This window comes from Lycium barbarum, chromosome 5, assembly GCF_019175385.1.
Source record: "Lycium barbarum isolate Lr01 chromosome 5, ASM1917538v2, whole genome shotgun sequence".
NCBI lineage: Eukaryota > Viridiplantae > Streptophyta > Magnoliopsida > Solanales > Solanaceae > Lycium > Lycium barbarum.
Window position 1 is genome coordinate 70,713,365 of NC_083341.1, and position 12,804 is coordinate 70,726,168.

Sequence of the window (12,804 nt, forward strand, 5' to 3'; positions counted from 1 at the left end):
ACATAAATTTCGGCAGCATCTCCCCTGTAAATTCAACATCCCCGAGAATTAAACTCGGCTAAATTCATCAACAACCATATGTCACGACCCGACTCGGGGCCGCGACGAGCACCCGGTGCTAACCCACCCGAGCACCCTCTTAGCTTACTCTTATACTTACATCTAGGTGAGCCACATAATTATACATGCATTTCCATTCATTCGTCAACTAGTCCCATTTGGACAACAACCCATTTATATCATCATAGGCATCTATTCCACGTCAATGTACATGGGCCCACGTGGCCGACAAAATGATATACAAAACATAAGCCGACAAGGCCAAACACATCTACCCACACACACACATGTCTACGAGCCTCTAAGAGTATAACATATCACATTAGCGGGACAGGACCCCGCTATGCCCATAATTATATACACAAAAGAATGAATACCCAAAAGATATGGCTCCGAAGAAAATGGAGCTCTCTATGTAATCTCCGAATAGGCAGCTATGGATCAAGTCTGTCTCCCTGTGCACCTGCGGGCATGACGCAGCGTCCACAAACAAAAGGACGTCAGTATGAAGAATGTACTAAGTATGTAAAGCATGAGCAACATCAAAAAATAAGCATCATGAACAACAGATGAAATAGCATAGGAGGGGGGAGACAATAATATCATCGTCATAGCGCTTACCTGCCTTTCGTAGGACTTTCCATTTTTCATACGTATTTGTACACCTACGTCATCATCCGTATTCCATAATAGTACTCGTACCATACTTGTGCTCATATTCGTATACATATCCTTATTCGCATTCATATACATAGTCTTTTCACATTCATATTCATATTATATACATAGCTATACACTTATATACATACATAGCGTACCCGACCATAAGGCTCGGTGTTTCATACGTACTTGGCCAACCAAGGCTCGATGTTATTTCTACCTGGCCCTACCAAGGCTTCAGGGTTATCCGTACCATCTGCAGAGGTGTGCGCGCCTTACGTAATCGTATACATACTTTATACATAATCATATACATATATCCTACCCGGCGTTATAAGCTCGGGGTACCATTATAGCCCTTCATAGGCACATTTGGCATCATTATTATTATTATCGTCATCACTATCATCGTCATTATTGCTACATCCATATCTTAGGCTTACTCGTCATATGAGGGGCGTAGTACAATCGTAGGACATGTTAAGGATTGTGAGCTTATGAGCTCGGAGTGTCAATCACTTGAATGCAACATACTCATATAGAGGAATTAGAAATTTTGCCAAGAACCATGCCTTATGAAAGAAGGGTTAGCCTTACATACCTTTTCGTCGGACTATTCTACACTTGCACGTTTCCTTCCAATGCTAGCATCTCTACCTTCATTAATATCATAACAATGGCCATTAGTCATTCACATCATCCACATTATCTAGATTTCTCAATTTGCTTCTAATTCTCCCATATTTATGGTCATGACCTCCAACTTCATCCATTCGTCTAAAGTGTCGAGTTCATGATCTTAGTACCATTTATAATACATTCATATCGTAACACAACCATTTATAATACATTCATATCGTAACACAACAGTTTACGACTGCCAGTTTATGGACCTTATAGCAATTTACGGTCCGTATTTTGCAATTTACGACCACTAGGCAGTTGCAATTCTGCAACTTCCCATATTTTTTAGACTTCTCATTTTAATCACCCCCGTCCATGCACATGCATTACTCACCTTGTATATCATCTTAACATAGCCAACTTTCTCGTCTCACATCGGATACTTTTGAAATCTCGCCTAAGGTCATCAAATGTCGTTTCTTGCTCATGGACATCGTGCACTCATATATTCATCACTAGTTCATTCTCTTGCGTACCAACGGAAAATTTTCTGAGGTGTAACATTCTCCCCCCCTTAAGAACATTCGTCCTCGAATGTTAACGTCTTCGGGGATTCTATAAAAATTTCGCCAGAGTTTCCCCTACAGTATGGCACTACCATCCTGCCATAACAGCCCATAATATCGATGCCACACAGGGCCACTACATAATAACATAAAAATTTGCCACACACGACCCAAAAGCATAAAAGGAAAACATGCATACCTTATGATCTCGGCGTCTCATTTTGTACTTTTTCCAAGGGCTGAAATAGATGTGGGTATTTGGATCGCATACTCTCTTCTGCTTCCCACGTCATTTCCTCTTGATTGTTGTTCCTCCATAAGACCTTAACTGAGGCCACTTCTTTGTTTCTAAGTCTCCGTACTTGCCTATCTAGTATGGCAATGGGTATCTCTTCATATGTCAATTTCTCTGTTACTTGCACATCATTCACTGGGACGATCCTAGTAGGATCTCCAACACATTTCCGAAGCATCGAAACATGAAATACTGGATGAACTGACTCCAAGTCTGGAGGTAGATTTAACTCATAGGCCACTTTGCCTATCTTGTGTACAATTTCGTATGGCCCAATATACCGGGGACTGAGCTTCCCCTTTTTGCCAAATCTCATTACGCCCTTCATCGGCGACACTTTCAAGAATACCCAATCTTTCCCTTCGAACTCTAAGTCTCTTCGACGATTATCCGCATAGGACTTTTGACGACTATGAGCCGCTAGCAACCGATCTTGTATGAGCTTAACTTTCTCTATTGCTTGCTGGACCAAGTCTGGCCCTATCAACTTAGTTTCTCCGGTTTCAAACCACCCAATTGGGGATCTACACTTTCGCCCATATAGAGATTCATACGGTGCCATTTGAATGCTGGAATGGTAACTATTATTGTAAGCAAATTCAATGAGTGGCAAATGATCATCCCAATTTCCTCCAAAATCTAACATACATGCTCGCAACATATCGTCAAGAGTCTGAATGCTACGTTCGGCCTGCCCATCGGTCTGTGGGTGAAACGCTGTGCTAAGGCGCACTTGGGTCCCTAAAGCCTCTTGGAAAGACTCCCAAAACTTAGCTGTAAACTGAGTCCCTCTATCGGAGATAATAGATACCGGAACGCCATGGACTCTCACTATCTCTTTAAGATAAAGCTTGGCATAATCTTCTGCCACATAGGTCGTTCTGACCGGTAAGAAATGCGCTAACTTTGTGAGTCTATCCACGATCACCCATATAATCATACTTAGGTCGAGAACGGGGTAACCCTGTAATGAAATCCATATTAATCACTTCCCACTTCCAAGTTGGGATTTCTATAGCTTGCAATAATCCACCCGGCTTTTGGTGTTCAATCTTCACTTGTTGGCAATTAGGACACTGAGCTACGAATTCCGCTATATCTTTCTTCATTCCATTCCACCAGTATATAGACTTAAGATCATGATACATTTTCGTCGCTCCGAGGTGTACGGAGTAACGGGAACAATGAGCTTCCCTCAATATTTGGTGACGTAGACCTACCACATCGGGAACACATAACCTGCCTCGACATCGGAGAACTCCGTCTTCCGAAATATCAAATGATGACTCCTCCTTCTGAGGGAGTGTATCTCTGTACTGTATTAGCAAGGGATCCTCATATTGTCGCTCTTTTACTTCCGCTACTAGCGATGAAACTGCTGAATCCTGAATAGTAGCTCCGCTGCTACCTGAGTCCACTACTCGGACTCTTAGGCTCGCTAACTGTTGAAGCTCACGGGCCATCTCTTTCTTTTCTGGTCGTACATCACTTAGAATTCCCATGGATCTACGGCTAAAAGCGTCAGCCACAACGTTAGCCTTTCCGGGGTGATACAAGATATCAACATCGTAATCCTTTAGCAACTCCAACCATCGTCGTTGTCGCAAATTCAACTCTTTCTGCTTGAAGATATACTGAAGGCTCTTATGATCTGTATAAACATCCACATGGACACCATATAAATAATGTTGCCATATCTTTAATGCATGGACCACTGCGGCTAATTCTAAATCATGGGTTGGATAGTTCTGTTCATGTTTCCGTAATTGTCTAGAAGCATACCCAATCACCTTACCATTTTGCATCAATACACAGCCTAGCCCGACGCCTGAAGCATCACAATAAATAACACATCCTTCCAATCCCTCTGGAAGTCTCAAGACTAGGGCTAAAGTCAATCGGTCTTTCAACTCTTGGAAACTACGCTCGCAAGCATCTGTCCATTGAAACTTAGCTGACTTCTGAGTCAACTTGGTGAGTGGCGGAGAAATAGAAGCAAAACCCTTAACAAATCTTCTGTAATAGCCTGCTAAGCCCAAAAAGCTACGAACCTCCGTAGGAGTCGTGGGCCTTGGCCAAGTCTTCACGGCCTCGATCTTTTGGCTATCCACTTGAATACAATCGGCTGCAACGATATGGCCCAGAAATGATACCGAGTTCAACCAAAACTCACACTTAGAGAATATTGCAAACAACTCTCGAGCTCGAAGAACTCCAAGGACTATTCGCAAATGATCCGCATGCTCGTCCTCGAATCTAGAATACACTAAGATGTCGTCAATGAATACAATTACAAATAGATCCAGAAAAGGTCAGAATACATTGTTCATTAGGTCCATAAACACTGCCGGGGCATTAGTTAACCCAAACGACATCACTCGAAACTCGAAGTGACCGTATCTTGTTCTGAAGGTCGTCTTAGGGATATCTCTTTCCCTGACTCTCACTTGATGATACCCAGACCTCAAATCAATCTTTGAAAACCATTTGGCACCTTGCAATTGATCAAATAAGTCGTCGATCCTCGGGAGAGGATACTTGTTCTTAATCGTCACTTTATTCAATTGCCGATAATCGATGCACATTCTCAAGGAGACATCTTTATTTCGGACAAACAGTACGGGCGCTCCCCACGGGGACGAACTAGGCCTAATGAAGCCTTTTTCAAGCAAGTATTTCAATTGTTGCTTCAACTCTTTCAACTCTGTGGCTGCCATTCTATAGGGAGGAATAGATATGGGTTTAGTGTCTTGCAACACATCAATCGCAAAATCGATCTCTCGCTCGGGAGGAAGGCCTGGAAGCTCTTCCGGGAACACATCTGGAAATTCGTTCACCACTGGAACTGACTGTAGAGTCGGCGACTCAGCTTCTACATCTTGAACTCACACTAGGTGATAAATGCACCTTTCGTGATCATCTTCCTTGCCTTTAGATAGGAAATAAACCTACCTTTTGGTGATGCCGTATTTCCTTTCCATTCTAAGACTGGTTCTCCCGGAAATTGGAAATGAACCATCTTCATTCTACAATCAACATTGGCATAACAAGAAGCCAACCAATCCATGCCCATAATGACATCAAAATCTACCATCTCTAGCTCATGCAAATCAATCATGGTACGACGGTCACAAATCACGACTACACAACCTCTATACACTCGGCTAGTTATCACCAATTCGCCAATGGGCGTGGACACCTCAAAAGGTTTGATCGACTCCGGCTCGACTATAAATCGACCCGAAATGTATGGAGTAACATAAGACAATGTAGATCCCGGATCAATCAAAGCATATACATTATGAGAGAATACCCGATAATATACCTGTGACCACGTTAGGAGAAGACTCAAAATCTTGGCGTCCAGCCAAAGCATAAATACGGTGCTGAGAATCCCTAGTATTGAGAGCTCTGCCTCTACCTCTACCATGGCCGACTGGCACATGTGAACCTGGCCCCGTAGGGCGTACAGATGCCGAAGATCTGGCTACCGACCCTGATGGCTGGTTCCTACCTCTACCATGCACTGAGGGGCAATCACGCATAATATGGCCCGGTCGACCACATGAATAGCAAACATCTGAACCCAATCGGCACTGACCCCAATGCGACTTCCCACACTGGGAACATCGTGGCACAGGCGGCCTTGACTGGCCTGAATCACCTCTGAACTGGGACATTGAATAACTCTGACTCCGCCCTGAACGAACAGATCTATCAAGGCCTTGGCCTGAAAACCGTGGAGGTGTACTGGTCATGGAATAGCCCGAACGGCTGGGAAACTGCTGCCTGTGTCCGCCTCTGGACTCGCCCCTCGAACCCGAAGGTCTAGCCCTCTTGTTATGCCCCCTATCTTGCTCCCGTTCATTTCTCTGCTGCTGTGAGTGTTCCTCTAATTCCTGAGCATATGCCTGAATTCGTGCAATATCCATGCCATCCTAAAGGGATGCAGTCAAGCATTTATCCATCAAGTGTTGCCCTAGGCCTTTCACAAATCAGTGCACCCGATCGCCCATATCCGCTACCATGGCCGAAGCATACCTAGCCAAGGAGTTAAAGCGGAGACTATACTCTGTAGCACTCATGTTACCTTGCCTCAAATTCAATAATTTATCAGCCCTAGCTCGCCGAACTTCTGGAGGCATGTAATGACGGAGAAAAGCATCGACAAACTCTTGCCATACCGGCGGAGGTGCATTGGCTCCCCGTGAAGCCATCCAAACCGTATACCACTGGATTGAGACGTCCCTCAATCTATACGATGCTAGCTCCACCGACTCGGTGTCTGAAGCATGTATCAATCGGAGCGTCCTTAATATACCGTCAATGAAGTCCTGAGGATCCTCCTCCGGTTCGACCCAAAGAATTCCGGGGGTTTCAAAGCAATGAAGTCACGGGCCCTTGAACTAACAGCCATGTCACCTTGCCCTGCGCTTGGCCTCTGAGTCTGGGTCGCAACCAACTGAGTCAACAAATTAATGGCCTCTCTCACATCTTGGCCCGAAGCATTCGGTGGAGGAGCTGGAGCTAGGGCTGAGGCTCCCACGTGCTCCTCGGTAATAGGCACTGTCTGGGAGGACTGAGATTGAGCCGCACTTTGGGACTCATCTTCCTCTACTACCGGTGGCGGTGCTCTTTCAGCCCGCTTTTCGGCCACCGTCTTGCCCTTTTGGGCTGTTGTAGCCTTTTTCTTTTTAGGCATCTCTGAAATACACAACACACGATTTAGGAGCAAGAATTTCCTACATCATAGCTCTATCGCACGATTCTTATGAAGAAGAAGGTCATATATCCTAAAATGTCCGCAGCTTCTTGTTTATAAGTGTGGCGCGCAACACACCCATAACCAAGACTCTACTAGACACGGCTCGTAGACACATCCTAGGACTGAACTGCTCTGATACCACTTTTGTCACGACCCGACTCGGGGCCGCGACGAGCACCCGGTGCTAACCCACCCGAGCACCCTGTTAGCTTACTCTTGTACTTACATCTAGGTGAGCCACATAATTATACATGCATTTCCATTCATTCGTCAACTAGTCCCATTTGGACAACAACCCATTCATATCATCATAGGCATCTATGCCACGTCAATGTACATGGGCCCACGTGGCCGACAAAATGATATACAAAACATAAGCCGACAAGGCCAAACACATCTGCCCACACACACACATGTCTACGAGCCTCTAAGAGTAAAACATATCACATTAGCGGGACAGGACCCCGCTATGCCCATAATTATATACACAAAACAATGAGTACCCAAAAGATATGGCTCCGAAGGAAATGGAGCTCTCTATGTAATCTCCGAATAGGCAGCTATGGATCAAGTCTGTCTCCCTGTGCACCTGCGGGCATGACGCAGCGTCCACAAACAAAAGGACGTCAGTACGAAGAATGTACTGAGTATGTAAAGCATGAGCAACATCAATAAATAAGCATCATGAACGACATATGAAATAACATAGGAGGGGGGAGACAATAATATCATCGTCATAGCGCTTACCTGCCTTTCGTAGGACTTTTCATTTTTCATACGTATTTGTACACCTACGTCATCATCCGTATTCCATAATAGTACTCGTACCATACTTGTGCTCATATTCGTATACATGTCCTAATTCGCATTCATATACATAGTCTTTTCAAATTCATATTCATATTATATACATAGCCATACACTTATATACATACATAGCGTACCTGACCATAAGGCTCGGTGTTTCATACGTACATGGCCAACCAAGGCTCGATGTTATTTCTACCTGGCCCTACCAAGGCTTCAGGGTTATACGTACCATCTGCAGAGGTGTGCGCGCGTTATGTAATCGTATACATACTTTATACATAATCATATACATATATCCTACCTGGCGTTATAAGCTCGGGGTACCATTATAGCCCTTCGTAGGCATATTTGGCATCATTATTATTATTATCGTCATCACTATCATCGTCATTATTGCTACATCCATATCTTAGTCTTACTCGTCATATGAGGGGCGTAGTACGATCGTAGTACATGTTAAGGATTGTGAGCTTATGAGCTCGGAGTGTCAATCACTTCAATGCAACATACTCATATAGAGGAATTAGAAATTTGGCCAAGAACCATGCCTTATGAAAGAAGGGTTAGCCTTACATACCTTTTCGTCGGACTATTCTACACTTGCACGTTTCCTTCCAATGCTAGCGTCTATACCTTCATTAATATCATAACAATGGCCATTAGTCATTCACATCATCCACATTATCTAGATTTCTCAATTTGCTTCTAATTCTCTCATATTTATGGTCATGACCTCCAACTTCGTCCATTCGTCTAAAGTGTTGAGTTCATGATCTTAGTACCATTTATAATACATTCATATCGTAACACAACAACATTCATAATTCAATTCCAACTATTCCTCAAAATGTCACTATTCACCATTCATGACCTAGTTGACCACATTTTCTACAATCCATGTATTTTAATTCTCCAATACCTTAAAAATCTTGTAAAAATCATGAATCTTACTTTGAAGTTGTAGGAACAAGCTTTGGTTGATAATACCCCACTTTGATCCAAACCCTAGTTTTTCTCCATTTGCATTTCTTGACTTGAATGGTATTTAATGGCTTGCTTACAATTGATTCACTTGTTTATGTTGTTGGGGACTTATAATCCTTGAAAACTTATGAAATAAATGTAGAGAGATGATTCTAGAGAGAAGTGGTGTAATGTGTAAATGAAATAAAACAAGTCTTGATCCTCATATTTAATGAATTGAAAAATCTGTGCTGGGTGAACAGTGGTCGTCCATGGAGGTTTACGGTCCGTATTTCAGTTTACGGACCGTCCCTCGTGGTCGTCTTTAAGCTTAAGCAGAACCAGAAACTTAAGGTTGCATGCATGGTGATTTACGACCATGGTTTACGGGCAGTAAATCACTTTACGGTCCTTAAACCTGGTCGTATTTTACCATTTCTCGGCTGGGCAGAAAGCTGAAGCTTTTGCATGGCAGTTTATGACTGCCAGTTTACGGACCGTATAGCAATTTACGGTCCGTATTTTGCAATTTACGACCACTGGGTCGTTGCAATTCTGCAACTTCCCATATTTCGTAGACTTCTCATTTTAATCACCCCCGTCCATGCACATGCATTGCTCACCTTGTATCTCATCTTAACTTAGCCAACTTCCTCGTCTCACATCGGATACTTTCGAAATCTCGCCTAAGGTCATCAAACGTCGTTTCTTGCTCATGGACATCATGCACTCATATTCATCACTAGTTCATTCTCTTGCGTACCAACGGAAAATTTTCCGAGGTGTAACACCTTACCAACAATACCAACAACCATACCAATAACATGAATAATCAATTCAAAACACATTCTAACATTAGTAACCTTCCTTTCAACATAATTCATCAACATTCAATTTAACTACGAATTTTCAAGCCGATATCGACACTTACATATTCACTACCAATTCAAGATCAATCAAGTGCAATTCAAAAGCATTTCATACCATTCTACAAAATATACAACAATCCCACCAAAAACTATAATTCACCCGAAACCTCCAACCTTCGACACAACATTCACAACACATTTTTCATCTTCCAATTTCATCAACAACAACCACAATTTGCATCTTAACAATTCCATTTCCATAATTACATAAATCTATAATAAAATCACAAAATTTTCCTGCAACAACTTAACAACCAATTTTCATGCCAACTTGAACTAGTATTCTTCCATTTACATCACAAGGCCACCACAACACAATTAACACAATAAATAAAATTTTGTTCATTCCTCTCCATCCACAACAATATTACGCCACACACACACATACCCATAACACACAATTTTTCATACTTTACATTCATTTGCATATACTACAACATATATATAAAATTCTTCCAAGACAAAAAGAGTAGAATCTTTACCTTTTTCCAATTTTCCGCTTGCTAAAAAAAGTACTTTCTTGCCACAAAATTTATATCCCGTTGAAGAGGGTCTTGAGCTTAGTAGGAATACAAGAAAATTACAATTTTTGAACTCAAGATTGATCGGCTAAAATTTTTCTTTTCTTTTCTTGTATTGGTCGTATGGCCTTCTTTTGTGATGCTCTCAATTTTGTTTTCTTGAAGCTTCTAAAATGATGACTAAGTAAAGGCCTCTTCTATTTATTTACTAGATTAAGTTTTCCACATGGGCTTGGGCCATTGCAAGTTGGCCGGCCACCCCACAAATTGTTGTGCCTCTCTTTCCTTTTTTTTTCATTTATTTTGAGCCCATTTAGTTATAGGTCTTATTTTGTAATTCCCGAAAACTAATTTCCAAAATGTCAAATTTTGCCCTTGGCCTTCCTCCATATTTCCACGTCAACATTTCATGGACAACACATATATTAAATAAAATCAAAATATGGGCTTATTTCTTACAAGTCACAATTATTTCAAATTTCCCGAATATGCAAAAATGCGGGATATAACATCACCCACGGGTGTGGACACCTCAAAAGGTTTGATCAACTCCGGCTCAACTATAAATTGACCCGCAATATAAGGAGTAACATATGATAACGTGGAGCCCGGATCAATCAAAGCATATACATCATGAGAGAATACCGATAATATACCTGTGACCACGTCAGGAGAAGACTCAAGATCTTGGCGTCCAGCCAAGGCATTAATACGGTGTTAGGGACCGCTAGTACTAAGAGCTCATCCTCTACCTCTAACATGGCCGACTGGAGCATCTGAACCTGGCCCCGTAAGGCGTACAGATGCCGAAGATCCGGCTACCGACCCTGATAGCTGGGTCCTGCCTCTACCATGTACTGAGGGGCAATCACGCATAATATGGCTTGGGCGACCACATGAATAGCAACCATCTGAACCCAATCGGCATTGACCCCAATGCGACTTCCCACACTGGGAACATCGTGGTATAGGTGGCCTTGACTAGCCTGAGTCACCTCTAAACTGGGACCCCGAATAACTCTGACTCGGCCCGGGATGAGTAGATCTATCAAGGCTGTGGCCTGAAAACCGTGGAGGTGCACTGGTCATAGAATAGCCCGAATGTCTAGGGAACTGTTGCCTGTGTCCGTCTCTGGACTCACTTATTGGGCCCGAAGATCTGGCCCTCTTGCTATGTCCCCTATCCTGTTCACGTTCACTTCTCCGCTGATGTAGGCTTTCTACTAAGTTCTGAGCATGTGCCTGAATGAGTGCAATATGCATACCGTCCTGAAGGGATGCAGTCAAGCATTTGTCCATCAGATAGGGCCCTAGGCCCTTTACAAATCGGTGTACCCTGTCGCCCATATCTGCTACCATGGCCGAAGCATACCTGGCCAAGGAGTTAAAACGGAGGCTATACTCTAGGGCACTCATACTGCCTTGCCTCAAATTTAAGAATTTATCGGCCCTAGGTCGCCGAACTTCTGGGGGCATATAATGACGGAGAAAAGCATCAACAAACTCTTGCCATACCGGGGGAGGTGCATTTGGTTTCCGTGAAGCCATCCATACCGTATACCACTGAATCGAGACATCTCTCAATCTATATGACGCTAACTCCACTGACTCGGTGTCCGAAGCATGTATCAATTGGAGCGTCCTTAGCATACCATCAATAAAATCCTGGGGATCCTGCTTCGGTTTTGACCCAAAGAATTCCGGAGGGTTCAAAGTAATAAAGTCACGGGCCCTTGCACTAACAGCCCTATCACCATGCCCTGAACTTTGCCTCTGATCCTGGGCCGCAACCAACTGGGTCAACAAATTAATGACCTCTTTCACATCCTGGCCCGAAGCATCTGGTGGAGGAGCCGGAGCTGGAGCTGAGGCTCTCTGACGCTCCTCAGTAATTGGCACTGTCTGGGAGGATCGAGATTGAGCCACACTCTGGGACTCGTCTTCCTCTACTACCGGTGGCGGTGCTCTTTCAGCCCGCCTTTCAGCCACCGTCTTGCCCTTTTGGGCTGCTGTAGCCTTTTTCTTTTTAGGCATCTCTGAAATACACAACACATGATTTAGGAGCAAGAATTTCTTACATCATAGCTCTAGCGCACGATTTTTATGAAGAAAGAAGGTCAATCATTCCTAAAATGTCCGCAGCTTCTTGTATATAAGTGTGGCGCGCAACACACCCATAACCAAGACTCTACTAGACACGGCTCGTAGACATACCCTAGGACTGAACTGCTCTGATACCACTTTTGTCACGACCCGACTAGGGGCCGCGACGAGCACCCGGTGCTATCCTCACCCGGGCACCCCCCCTTGACATACTTTACATAATATCTAGGTGATCCATAAATCAGTTCATGCATTCTAGTCATCAATCATATTAGTCCCATTGGACGAAAATCATCTTGGATAACATCATAGGCATCTATGCCACATCAAATGTACAAGGCCGACGAGGCCAACAAAATGATATACAAAACATAGGCCGACAAGGCCAAACACATCTACCCACACACACACATGTCTACCAGCCTCTAAGAGTATAACATATCACATTAGCGGGACAGGACCCCGCTATGCCTATAATTATACACAAAAGAATGAGTACCCAAAAGAT